This window comes from Electrona antarctica, assembly GCF_951216825.1.
Source record: "Electrona antarctica genome assembly, chromosome: 18".
Taxonomy (NCBI): domain Eukaryota; kingdom Metazoa; phylum Chordata; class Actinopteri; order Myctophiformes; family Myctophidae; genus Electrona; species Electrona antarctica.
In genome coordinates, this window is record NC_136799.1 from 24,699,868 (window position 1) to 24,713,102 (window position 13,235).

General features: G+C 40.4%; 1 protein-coding gene across 2 annotated transcripts in view; it reads right to left on the reverse strand.

Moving 5' to 3' along the window:
* LOC306941652 (plastin-1-like) overlaps nucleotides 1-13,235 on the reverse strand; it is a 42,780-nt gene that overhangs the window by 27,233 nt on the left and 2,312 nt on the right. Inside the window, exons 2-3 of one of the 2 annotated variants that reach the window (XM_079527234.1) lie at nucleotides 4,264-4,442; nucleotides 2,116-2,268 (exon numbers count right to left, since the gene is read on the reverse strand). The gene's annotated coding sequence lies outside the window, so the exon portion shown is untranslated. Of the gene's footprint in view, nucleotides 1-2,115; nucleotides 2,601-4,263; nucleotides 4,443-13,235 lie in introns of those variants that run through there. The other variant, XM_079527235.1, reaches the window with a different exon arrangement.

Genomic DNA, 13,235 nt, shown 5'->3' on the forward strand with positions numbered 1-13,235 from the left:
CTCCATCGTGATGTGCGGCGGCTGGTTGTCCTAATCCCGGTTGAAGATCAGTGAATTAGACTAGAAAGTCCTCTTGAGAAATACCCTAACGAACTCTTCCATATGCATGCTGCGCGAGTAAGACTAGTCAGTGGGTGTTTACTTGAGGCAGCTGGGTGATGGGGCATACTTGTCACTCAGTAAGGAGCAAAGCGGTGGTGCCTACCTCCTATAGTCAGATTGAGATCAAAATTAATTCAGTATGAAAGTAAACTAGGTTTATTGTTTCATAAGTTCAACTGGTGAGTGCCATCCGGAGGCGTTCATCGATTAGAAGCATGATTGATATACTTATTTTTTATTTTTGTTTGAATGTTTTTGTTTGCAAATGATTGTGGGGAATCTATTTAGCCTACTGGGTTTATTTCAAACCGTAGCCTAAAAGTGGGAGGTGTCGAGTTTATTCCGTGAGTGGGATCATTATAATATTAAGTGCCGGCCCAGCTTATATTTGTAACTTCATGTTGTGTCATTTATGTATAGAATGTTGGTGCTATTATGAAGTTCACTGCCTATACAGTAAATACTCTGTGTTATATAAGAACAGAGATCCTCTTATCAACCAATTACAGTATATCTCAGGGATGTAGATATTAATACAGCTAATTGGGGGGTAAATGTGTTACCAATGTGTTACTAATACTATATACCAGGAATGCGAGTTCATACTAGGACAGGACATGGTATGGGGATAGGAAGTGTCGGGTGACAGAGGAAGGGGCGAGCTATACCAGGGGGCACGATGTGTTCGTTCATTCATACAGAAACAATGTAGCAAACGGGATGACGCGTTTAAGTAAGTCCTTTTAATGTGTTATATGTTCGTTAAATGCTCTAAATTCAGTCATAAATGATGCATCTATGCAGTCGCTATATCTGTGAATTAATAGTATGTATCTTGTGTTTCCCTTGTGTTCGCAGTTATTACCTAAACGCCACGGTCTCAGATTCCTTTGTTGTAATGATCATCATGCTATTGTATTAGATCTAACACGGGCCAGACAAGAAAAATAAGGCTTTATACTGTACACAAGTGTAGTAGAAGTATGTTTGTACGTGTGTGAGTGTGTTATGAGATAATAGTAATAAAATGGCCAAAATCAAGTGATTGTTTACGGGCATTATTGCAACGTCGAGGCTATGTGTGTTTGAGTAATATAAATGTTACCTTGGTGTGTGTTAAATCACAGTTACCAGACCTGTTTGTTATAACCCCTTTGCGGAGGGTCTGAATCAGTAATTAAGCAAAGCTATGAAACAGCAAAGTTTAGTTATATCCGTACAGTAATACTTCAATAAACCTTTACTTATAGTATAGTAAAAGCCTTTTAGTACAGGGTAGTTTATCCCCTTGGAGATTAGCTCTGTTTAGGAATTATCTTGCCACATAATTGAAGTAAAAAGAACAGACAATAGTCTATTGTACTGCTGAGTCAGGTTTATGGTAAATGAGTCTTTGAATTTCAAAGACATATTCCCTTCATAGTACAAATATAATTTCCAGTGTCTAAACTGACAGTCAATTTCATTAGAGGTAAGCTAACTTTAACTATAAGCACCCTACCATATGCACTTGTAAGCACTTGTAGGTGCTTTAACCTCGTAAACCCTGGCTTCTGCACCAAATCTCTTTCCCGAAAATAGCCGATCTACAAGTCAACAACATGTTGCATTGAGACACATTGTGAGCTAGTACATCTGCGCTGTTTTCTGCAAACGCTACCCTCAGAATAGGGATGCCAGGGTTCAAGTGGTTAAGGAAGTATGGAATGGAAAAGTAAGTAGCTGAACATGCTAAACTAATAGTTCTAGATTATAGGTAGATTAGACACCATGCTGAGTAATACTAAATGTATACTTGCCACTCACTTGGCAAAAAAATATATATATTTGGCAGGCAACACTGTTGTACTTTGGGAATATACAATGCAGTTTAATTAAGGCTGAGCTGGTGCTCAGTAGTAAATGCCCCAGGAAAGATGACAGCGTGCATGTGCTTTTCAGTGTAATTTGGTGTTTGAAAAAGAGCATGAGAGATTAATCGCACACACTCCACAGAACCTGACTAACGAGTACCTTCACATGAGCATGCGTGATGTCACTCAGTGTTGTCCTGTCACTGCCAGTGATACAGGCCTCTCAATGTCTGTTTCTGTCTGCGGCTCCTAGTGCAGGTCTGGGCTGAGTCCAGGACTCTGTCAGGGCTCCAGCAAGCTCCAAAAGGGAAGGCTGGGAAGGGAAACGGGTCAGCTGGGTCTTCTGGTGTTAAGGAACTGGTTAGCACTTAGCAGTCAGGTGGAGCTAGTGAGGAGAAGCATGAAGTGGACCTTTGGCCTGCCTGGACCCTGGGATAGGCGTAGCCAGAGTTAACATTTAACACTTCAGCTGTGTCATGTGTCTTCTAGTCTTCCTTTATGAAGACACCTAGCACGACGCACGCACAGAACAAAGAACAAAATCATACATGGACAGTATAGTACACAGTACACATCATCCACAAACATGCACTCGACACATGAATGCATTTAATAACATGCATTCTGCTCTGTCTATTGAGTGTATTTTGTGTTTCCAGAGCAGACATGTTTAAAATATGAGGCCTCTGTTTTCCTACTTGCCTCCCAGCGTTACCTCACAATGCCTTGTAACCTGAGGCATGAGGCCAACAGCATCACTTCAATTAAACAGCCGCCCACTTCACAAAAGTCACACCGCCTAACCACAAATGTAAGAAAGAGATAATTATTGTCATTATGAGCAATTAGATTATTAAATGTGTTATTTCACTTTTAAACACTCCTGGAGTCATTATTTCACTTTTAAACACTCCTGGAGTCATTTTAATGTCTACTCTAGCTTTTGTCATCTTTTTTAAATTAACTTTAAAAAAAAACAAAAAAAACAAACAAACAAACAAACAAACAAATACATAAATAAAGTAAACAAAACATTAAGGGTCCCTTGTAAATTGAATGACAAAATTAGTGACCAGAAACAAAGAGACTGACATGATTAACGTGGAGTTTGAAGTTAAATGGGCTTACAGTATAGGAGTGGTTCGTCATCGTCTGGTCAATTGAATATCAAATATCTAAATATTGAATCGAGCCATTTAAAAACTGTCTTGGATACAAACACCCGAGCAGATGTTAAAAGGACCCTAGAAGTGCAATGCCCATTTTGATTGATTTAATATTTTAGTGATGGTTTTTACAGGCAGTACGAGTTAGAAACACACCAAATGGATGGAGGTCTCTTAAACAATCAACACTCAAACAACTGGACAAATCTAAAATAGAGTCAGATCCAGATCACAAGGTAACCAAGCTGCAACAACATTCAGTGTGAGAACAGTTAAAAATGGTGATGCAGCTGTAAAGTAAGAAGTTTATTTTCACTCACAGGCAGGCTGGAGAATTTATACTCCAACACCAGAGCTGGATGGTCCAATGTGGGAAGGTGGCTTGCTGTTAACCAGGTTCAGGCCACTTGGTCCCTTATTCTACCTTTTCTATAACTCCTCTTCCCTCCATTCCTTTTCAGTTAAGCCCTGTTCCTCTTCTGTCTCCTTCCTCACCTCACCTTTTGCCTTTCCTTGCCCTCCTTTCACTGTGTCCACTCCTCAGAAGCACAGAGTCCCATAATCGGCCTAAGCCAGAGGAAAAGACTCGCTGAGTGGTACTTTGCCTTCAAGGCTCAAGCACATACAGCTTTATTTAGTCTGGTTTAGAACAGCTATGCACCCTCCTATGCATACCTGAAGCATTCTCTACCCGGTCAACTCTAAGTTTTGTCTCTGAACAAACACAGACTGAGAACGCTCGTATCTCTCCATCGTTCCTTCAGATCTGCTGTTTCCCCGACACCTGATCCAGTGAGTTTCACTCCAAGGCCCTCTGGGGCTCTCTGGTTACCCTCTCTCCCCTCCTCACTGGCCTGAGATCAGGGGCTCTACCTCCAGTATCATACGTCATCTCATGTTTGGGCCCTGGGCCAGAAGCTGGGGTTTAAGGGGTTAAGGTCGCAGTACGTGTGAGAGAAAGCTAGAGACTTTCTCATAAGCCCTTTACAAGTAGAACAGTAGAATAAGTGACACACATGTGCACGCACGCACACGCGCACGTGCACACGCACACGCACACGCACACACACACACACACACACACACACACACACACAGTACAATTGTCCATTTGTGGAGCCAAACATACAGTGTATAGTTACTTTTTTTTGACCTGTTGAATTAGTCTTCTATGTTGGTTTGAAGTTTCTGTATTGTTTCATATCCTCAGGTGAGCCCAGGATTCCGAGAGCAGTCTAATACATAGAGCACCAACAGAGCAGAGATGAGGTCCTTCGGTGTCATTGCTTACATCCAAGGGCTGCGGCACATACTGGATAACCTTAGAGGTGATGTAGGGAAAGGCAATATTTGAAATGTAGACATAAATATACAGTACATGTAGCCTACTGAAAGCATTTGGCTGTGAAAATAAATGTAAGATTATGTAATGCCAGATTAATTTTTATGGACCTCTGTAGATCATGGACACGCACTGTGGGTGAAGAATTGGCTGCATCCAACACTGACATCCGGCAGAGACTGGATAACCTTGTTTGTGGCGAACATAGTCCATATGCAACAACAGCATTTTTTTGATATTTTGCCTATAATGACATGCCCAAAAATTAACAGCAGCGTTAATGTGTTTAAATATAGACACTCAGACAAACCGTACCTGTACGTACTTTGAGAAGTGACTCAAATGGGAGTTGGCCCAAACCTCTACGAACTGTGAGGGATGGCCAACCCATTTATTACACCCATAAAATACAATGATGGGTTTAATAATTGCCATTCAATGTTACATGCCTCCACCTGCTGCCTCTCAAGTCACAGACTAATTACTTTCCTTCTAATCTACAGTACTCCTAAAATTAAACCCAGAGGGGTCGACACCCCCCACTAGCGTTACTATAGTGGGGGGTGTTATTCTCATTTCACAATATGAATATTTAACCAGTGAATGTACATCAGCCGCGCTCTCTCCTTTTTTCTTGTTTTCTTTTTTTTTTTTTTTTTTTTTACGAATCAACAATAAGTAGCCTATAGTGAAACAGTTGGAGCAATTAGTTCCAGATGCTTTAAGGGCAAGGGCTTTCTTTCATTTCCACCTGCAGGGATCTTTACAGACCCAGTGAAAGGGGTATACTTCTTTACATGGTCAGGTGATGGCATACAACCATCTTTCAGTTGGGAGACTGTGGACACCCAAGTTACCACAATATACTACTTTTCAACTTACAACTTACATACGTTACCTGTTACCCAACCAATATTGAAACATATCGTAATTACGTCACCATTGACAGCCAGTTATAACCCGACTTTAGTGTTTTACAGAGAGGCTGAGATTCAACAGTACTTGCGCGCTCTGCTTGCGGCCTACTTGTGTGCAACGCAAGTAGGCACTCGACAGAGTGCAGTTCTAGTTTATATTATGTCACCACTTTCAATGGGAACCTCATCTTTCTCCTTTAAAAAGACAGATTTATACTTTTTAACCGCTCCAATGTGTGGCTTTGTGTGCAGGTGTTTTTGTACACTGTGTCATACGGTAATAATTGTTGTTGACCCAACTTGGTCCACGTGATTCAAATAGTCAGCCCAAACCAATGACAGATACTGCTTGTTAAGGATTTGGCGTTTTCTGTCACTGTGTGCAGCAGAGTGTGTGTGTGTGTGTGTGTGTGTGTGTGTGTGTGTGTGTGTGTGTTGGGGGGGGGGGGGGGGGGGTATAGCTCAACCTATACAGTATGAAGCTATTGGATTGGATATGGATAATTGGATATGGACAAAAATCGATTACAAATATTACCATACTGATAAATGATATTGTGTTATGATTATACCATATTTGCTGAATCATATTCTAAAACATGACAAATAGCCTACTAACTCAGTCAATCCAGGTGCACCTACCCTATATGAGTGCATTATTAAAATTGCATTGTGAAATCTTTACAACTAAACAATTTTGCACTGAAGATTTCTGTTATTTCCCTGCTTTCTTCTGGCACGTGTTCACCACTAGAGGGAGCTGTGTGAACCCAATCTACATGAACAGAAAATCTTTCCTTATAATGGCCAGCCTATTTACTTTCACTAGCAGGCAGTCCAATAGTCTGGGCCGGGACCAGTCCAGTACAATGTATCAAAGTGACTTGTTGAAAACAAAAATAAATAAATAAAAAACGAAATGGAAAAATAAAGTGTTAATTTTAAATGTAACTTTGAGAGTGCAACTGGGTACATTTGCAAGCCTCATGCAAATAAGCTGTAGACAGTACATCTTTTTCAACTTTTTTGGATTTATTCAATAGTTTTTACTTGTTACTGTGTGAGTGTGTGTGTGTGTGTGTGTGTGTGTGTGCGTGTGCATCTCCCTAAACTTTATTTTAATGTATTAATTATTATAGATTTATAGATTATAGATTTATTTTCTAATAATTGGGACTGGATCCCCACATTCCATAGTGTGCTGAAACCCAGCCAGAATTGTAGCTGCATGGGCATTAATAATGTATATTATTAAAAAAAGCATCAAACAATAATTATCTTGGAGCAATCTGGGGTGCAAGCCGCTAGGCACTTCCAACTCCAAGTTCCCCTCTCCTGCTTCTCTGGAAGACATTCACAAAGCGATCCCACCTATGACGCAGCCATGGTTTGCCTTTGTGACCATACCATAGGTCTCCTCCACCATGACTTTCACTCTCGACTGAAGGGGGCAACAGTGGCGACTCCTCCTCCTCCTCCTCCTCCTCCTCCTCCACAGCTTTAAGTTTCTGCTTTGCGGAGAAGACCTTTTCCTCAGCCTCCATATGTTTATTATTCATGGTTGCTTTGGGGGCTAAGTGATGTTCCTGAAGCTTGGTGATGGATTCTGCTGTGGGTTCCTGGTGTGGAACACCTAGGCCTACTGGACACTTACTGTTGTCCTCTACTTTGTCCTCCACTATGGCACTTTCATTCGCAACGGAAGCGGGCAACAGTGCCGACTCCCGATAGAACGACTGTGTTTTTCCATGTACATCTCTATTTGGCTCTATCTCAATCTCCAGTAGGTCCTTGAGGTCAACAATAGAGCTGTCACGGATCAAACTGATCAGTGTTCGCAGTGACACAAGTTCTTCTTGCTTCATCTGTTCCAAAGTTTTCCACAGTTCTTCCATTTGTTCACTTTGCTTTTTCCAGGCTTTCTCCTTATCATTCAGCTTCCTGTTGTACCTCTCAGTCTGAGTGCAGAGTCTCTCTTGAAGGCCAGTGATCTCCTCCTCCTTCTTCTCCAAAGTCTTCTGCAGTTGTAGGATGGTTTCTACCCTTGTCTGCTCTTCCAGAAGGTCCTCTGTAAGAGTATTCATGTTTGCTTTGGGTGTTGGCTGATGTTTCTGAAGCTTGGTGATGAAGGTAGCTGTGGTATGGTGTAGAATATCTAGGCCTAAATGACACCTACCTTTGTCCTCTCTTTTTTTCTCCACCACAGCACTGTCTTTCTCATCTGAAAGGGGCAACAGTGACAATTCCCCTGAGAAAGACTTGTCTCTTCCATGTGCTTGATCTCTATTTAAATCTTCCTCAATCTTGTTCTGGTCATTCAGGTCAACAATAGAGCTGTCACTAAACAAGTTGATCAGTGTTCTTATTGACACGATCTCTTCTTTCTTCATCTGTTCCCAGGTTTTCCACAGCTCTTCCATTTGTTCACTTTGCTTTTTCCAGGCTTTCTCTTTCTCATTCACAATCCTGTTGTACTCCTCTGTCTGAATGCAGAGTTTCTCTTGAAGGTCAGTGATCTCTTCCTCCTTCTTCTCCAAAGTCTGTTGGAGTTGAACAATGGTTTCCTCACTTGAGTGAAACTTTGTTTTCTGCTCTTCTGTGGCTTTAAGCTTCTGCTCTGGAGAGAGGAATTGTTCCATGGCCTCCAGACCCACCAGAAGGTCCTCTTCAAGATCATTCATGGTTAATTTTGGAGCTGGTTGATGCTTGGTGATGATGTAAGTTGTGGTCTCCTGGTGTGAAACACCTAGGCCTAGAGGACGCCTACTGTTGACCTTTCCTTTCTCCTGCGCCATGGCACGTTCATGCTCTACTGATGGGGGTAACAGCGCCAACTGAAGAGCAGAGAAAAACTCCTCATCTCTATATAGCTCTACCTCACTCTCTAGCTGGTTCCTCAGGTCGAACGGGCTGTCACCCATCAAGGCGTTCAGTGTTCGTCGTGACATGTGTTCTAGCCTCATCTGTTCACGGGTTTTCATCAGGCCTTCAATTTGCTGGCGTTGCTCTTTACAGGCCTTCTTTTTCTCATTCAGACTCCTGTCGTACTCATTTTTCTGAATGTAGAGTTGCTCTCGGTGGCCAACGATCTCTTCAACATCATCCTTCTCCAGCCTCTCTTGGAGGATGGTTTCATTCCTTGCCTGCAGCTGTTTTATTGATTTTTTCAGCTCTTCTGTGGCTTTAAGCTTTGGTGATGTAGGATGGTTTCTACCCTTGTCTGCTCTTCCAGAAGGTCCTCTGTAAGAGTATTCATGTTTGATTAATTCCTCAGACTCCAGAACAACCCCTTCTTGTTTAAGATCAACTATTGGGGCTAATTGTTGTTCATGAAGTTTGGTGATGGAGGCTTCTGTTGTCTCCTGATGAGGAACTGCTTGCTGTAGATACATGTCCTCATCTGTTGGAGGTTGTACCTGCTCTGAAGTCTGTCTGTTGAATCTGACAGAAAGACTAGACAACGAACGTTTCTTGCCCAACAACCTGTTGAGATACATTTTAAATGAACCTCCTTCAAAATCTAAATTAAACTGTACAAATCACTACTCAAGGCCTAAATATCTTATTTTCTTTTTGCAACACCTTAAATGGACTGAGGAGAGCTTTGGTCTGACATAACACTATACAAACCGTTGCCATGCCAGCCGATTTGGCAGTACCCCTTGCAAGTGTGTCCATGCGTGCCCTGCATTCAAAATGTGGCTCAGTAGGAGGCATGCTGTCAGAGAAGTCTATATGTGTGTTTGAAGTGCCTCCATTTTGAAATATTTAAATATTTATTTTGTTGCTCACTAAGTTATTGTATATTACTAGCATAAGGAAAAATCTCAAAAGGTTAAATTCATTATTTTAATAAATACTGACAACTATAAAGGCTGTTAATTTCAGTCATACTGAATAGTGATGGGGAACTATTTGTATTATGGAATATGATATAGGAAATAGTGAGTGTAAGGGAGTCGATATCAGACACATATGTGTGCCCTAACTAATAAAAAGCTTTCACTGTAAGGACAAGACTAAAATATTACTTTTAATGTTGTTAGAATTGACAGTGGTTGGGGGCAATTTAACACAAATAAGTCATATTAACACACTATGGGCCAATAATGCACCAATAACGATTAAATAGAGCTTAGTTTAGTGTTAATCAAGGATTTGTTGATAAAGAATTAATTTTAATTTGAGTTAACCACCACTTAATTTTAAGCATTGCTTAACAGATCTGTGATTAAATCCTTAACCTGTGATTCAAATCCATTAAACTGTAATTAAAACTTTAAATTGTGATTAATTCATGGATTAAACATTGTTGTGTGTCCGCCATCTTGGATTTGTGCTGTAAATAAACAGCAGTCTTGAGCCTAAAATCATTAGCGTTACTATTTCATTCACATTTTGAGAATGTGGACAGCAGCTTAGGTTTAAATATTGTGCCTGCAGCAAAAAATATATAATAATAATAAACCCGGCTCGCTCGCTAAATCTGTACCGCCTTTTAAATTCATTATAATCATAAAATTCGACTGCGTTTAGACGGTCCCTTATTTTTCTTTGAGGTGCTCTTTCGTCTACTCTTTTGTTTTCATGAAGCCATCTGATTTATACTGCTATGTATACATTTAAACCACCTCTCCTGCTAGTTTAGATACTTAAATCAAAGTTTAAAGTAGTGGTGCAACAGGATTGACATTAATCCAGGTACTGTGAAAATTCAAACCAAGACTAAACAAAACCAAGATTGAAAGGATGGTTTAAAAGTAACTAACCTGATTAGTGAAAACTAGATGCAAGTTTGGTGCAACTGTATTAATAGATAAACCTTGATTTAAACCAGATTAAGGCTTAATCTGTCTTGGTGCAAACAGCCCTATATCTCAAATAAAAGCACATCACTCATCTGATGAATTGATCATTTACTCTTCCATAGAGAGAGAGAGGACCCTACTGAGCTTGTGTAGAAGAAGTCTCATCCCTCTAGCTTGTTTCTGAGAATTATAGTGTGTTACATTTGCCCCCTGTTGCTTTTGACCCCAGACCCATGCAGCACGTAATGAAGAGGTGTTGTAATCTTCAATCATAAAGCACAAAAGAAAAATATTGTGGGGGTTGTGATGTTTTGGATGGTTGCCCCTCCAAGGCACACCTGGGCAAACATCCCAACAAAGGCGGACACAGCACGGGACTTTTACTACAGATAAGAGGGGCTACGTTTGAAGTCGATCAGTCATAATGGTTGTTTCTCGAGATATGCAAGGGAGGAAAATGTCAGCTTAATTAAATGTCAACTTAATAGGAGCTGGCAGATGACAGCTACACAAAAGCATGTTTTTAATTATAATATGAATGATTGGCATTAGCTTTGGATTGTTAACTTACAAGTTCATTGACACATTTATTTTTGTTTTTAAAAGAACATTTTCTAGATGTGAGAGTATTTAACAGAGTTCTCCTTTTATTGTTCCTCTATGTCAGGCTTTGTCCACTAGAGGGCAGAAGTGTACTAAAATTCAAAGATCTTGCCTGCTGCAATGAATGGATGGAGCCATTGCTTCAATGATTCTATGTTCAAGCTTCCAGGGTCTTCCTTGGAGAAAGAGCATCCACATGAATACTACAGTAATTTATACTTGTAGACAAAACACTGACTTATATGGACGGAAGTGACAGGTATGTCTTTGATAGTGTCATCGGCATGACTCACATAGTCATGGTCAAAGACGCTCCTTCATTTGATCATTCCTAGGATCAAATATTTGAATTTCCAATCAATAGTCTGATCTTCAACTATGACAGGTAGTAGTACTGAAAACAGATCTGATCCTGTATCAATGATAATGTGAAACCTATGCCCAGTGACTTATATCAAGTTATTCACTCACTTAAACTTCTTATTGTGAAGCTGATGAAATAAATCGCCTATAGCCTGAGTGTGATTAATCCTACTGTGTACAAACATCTACTGATGCCTAGTCTGGACACATCTTCAGTAAATGGTAAATGGTAAATGGTGCATTTATATAGCGCCTTTATCCAAGGCGCTTTACATAGATTGTGCATTACATTCACCCATTCACACACACATTCATACACCGATTGCGGCGGAAGCCATGCAAGGTACCAACCAGCACATCGGGAGCAATTTGGGGTTCAGTGTCTTGCCCAAGGACACTTCGACATGTAGACAGGAGGAGCCGGGATTCGAACCGCCGACCCATGGATCATTGGACGACCTGCTCTACCTCTTGAGCCACAGTCAGTGATGTTCCTGGAATCATTGTGGCGTCACCTCTCCTCCAGGTGACCCAGCCGGTGATCATATATCAATATGATTATATTTGCTGAATCTGAAATCACTACATTATTCCAGACCTGACAAATATAAACCCTTTGCCAGGGCTTGACATTAAGGCTTGTCCTGTTGTCCGGGACAACTAATACATCTTTCCGGACAAGTGCATAAAATATTTACTTGTCCGTTGGACAAGTGACTTTGGTTTCACTTTTTCTGTCTGGCTAGTCTGGCTTTCCTAATAATCACCTTTCCAATATTTTGACCGCCATTCCGTTTCAGGAAAACAGAACCTTGTGTTATTCTGTGGCTTGTTTCTTTACTTTCAATGGGGGAAAAAATACACTGTCACTTATTTATTGAGGGGCGCTAGCCCCTCCTACAGGTTTAATGTTTGTCTTTAGTTCAATGTTTGTTTTGTAAACGCCATTGACAATGAAGGGAAACTTTACGTCATAATGTGTAATTTATGTCATATTGTCTCTTTATTGTTAATGGCGTTTAATGTTTGTGTTGGCACTGTTTGTTTTACATCACCTAATCAACATGAGTTAGACTTTAATATATTAGTGCCCCTCACTTCACATAGGTGTGATTTTTTAGTTCAATGTTTGTTTTAATAACGCCATTGACAATGAAGGGAAAATTAATGTTTGTTTTGTCACTGTTTGTTTTACATCACCTAATCATAGCAACATGAGTTAGACTTTAATATATTAGCGCCCCTCACTTCACACAGGTGTGGTTTTTTCTTCACGTCTTTCTTTGTGCTAAACGAGCGATCAATGATTACATGAAATATTTAAAACATGATTTAAAATCAAATCAAGAATATATTAACGATACGCTATTCAGCAAATAGACGGCCCTGGTCTATTGAGAAAGTATGCATGCCGATCGATGGACTTCTGCTAACTTGTTAGCCCTAGAATGTATGTGATTTTACCTACATTTCATATATTCCAAATATAGATCTGTCCTATCTGTGCACAGTTAGCAGACTGACCTCGTCAGCATTTAAACTTGTAGCACTGTGTGTGCACTCACCAAATAATGAATTACTAAGACTTGACGTTGTTTTGGAGACTAATTTCATATCCATTTGAAAGTTCTGGTCAGAAAACATGTGTTAAGTAAAATATCGCTACTTTTCCACGAGGAAAAGCAGGACTGAACATATCAATACTTCCTTTAGGAAGATAATGTATGGGGCACAGTTGGCAGGTGGTGTGATCAATTACCCCACAACAATTGCAACGCACGTTTAGTGCTGCCCAAACATTTACTATTCCCAAAGGCAGTTTTCATATTTTCAGTCCAGCTTTTCTTCATGGAAAAGTGGCGATATTTTACCCGCCATTCAGGCGGAGGAGGACACACGTTATCTGCCTGAACTTTCAAACAGATATGAAACTAGAGGACAATATCTGACTCCAAGTCTTAGGAATTAATTATTAGTGTTAGTAGCCTACACACGTAGTACTACAAGTTCAGACGAGTTCAGTCTGCTAACCGTGTGTGGATAGGACCGATCTATGGCTGTGTATTTGGAATACATTCATC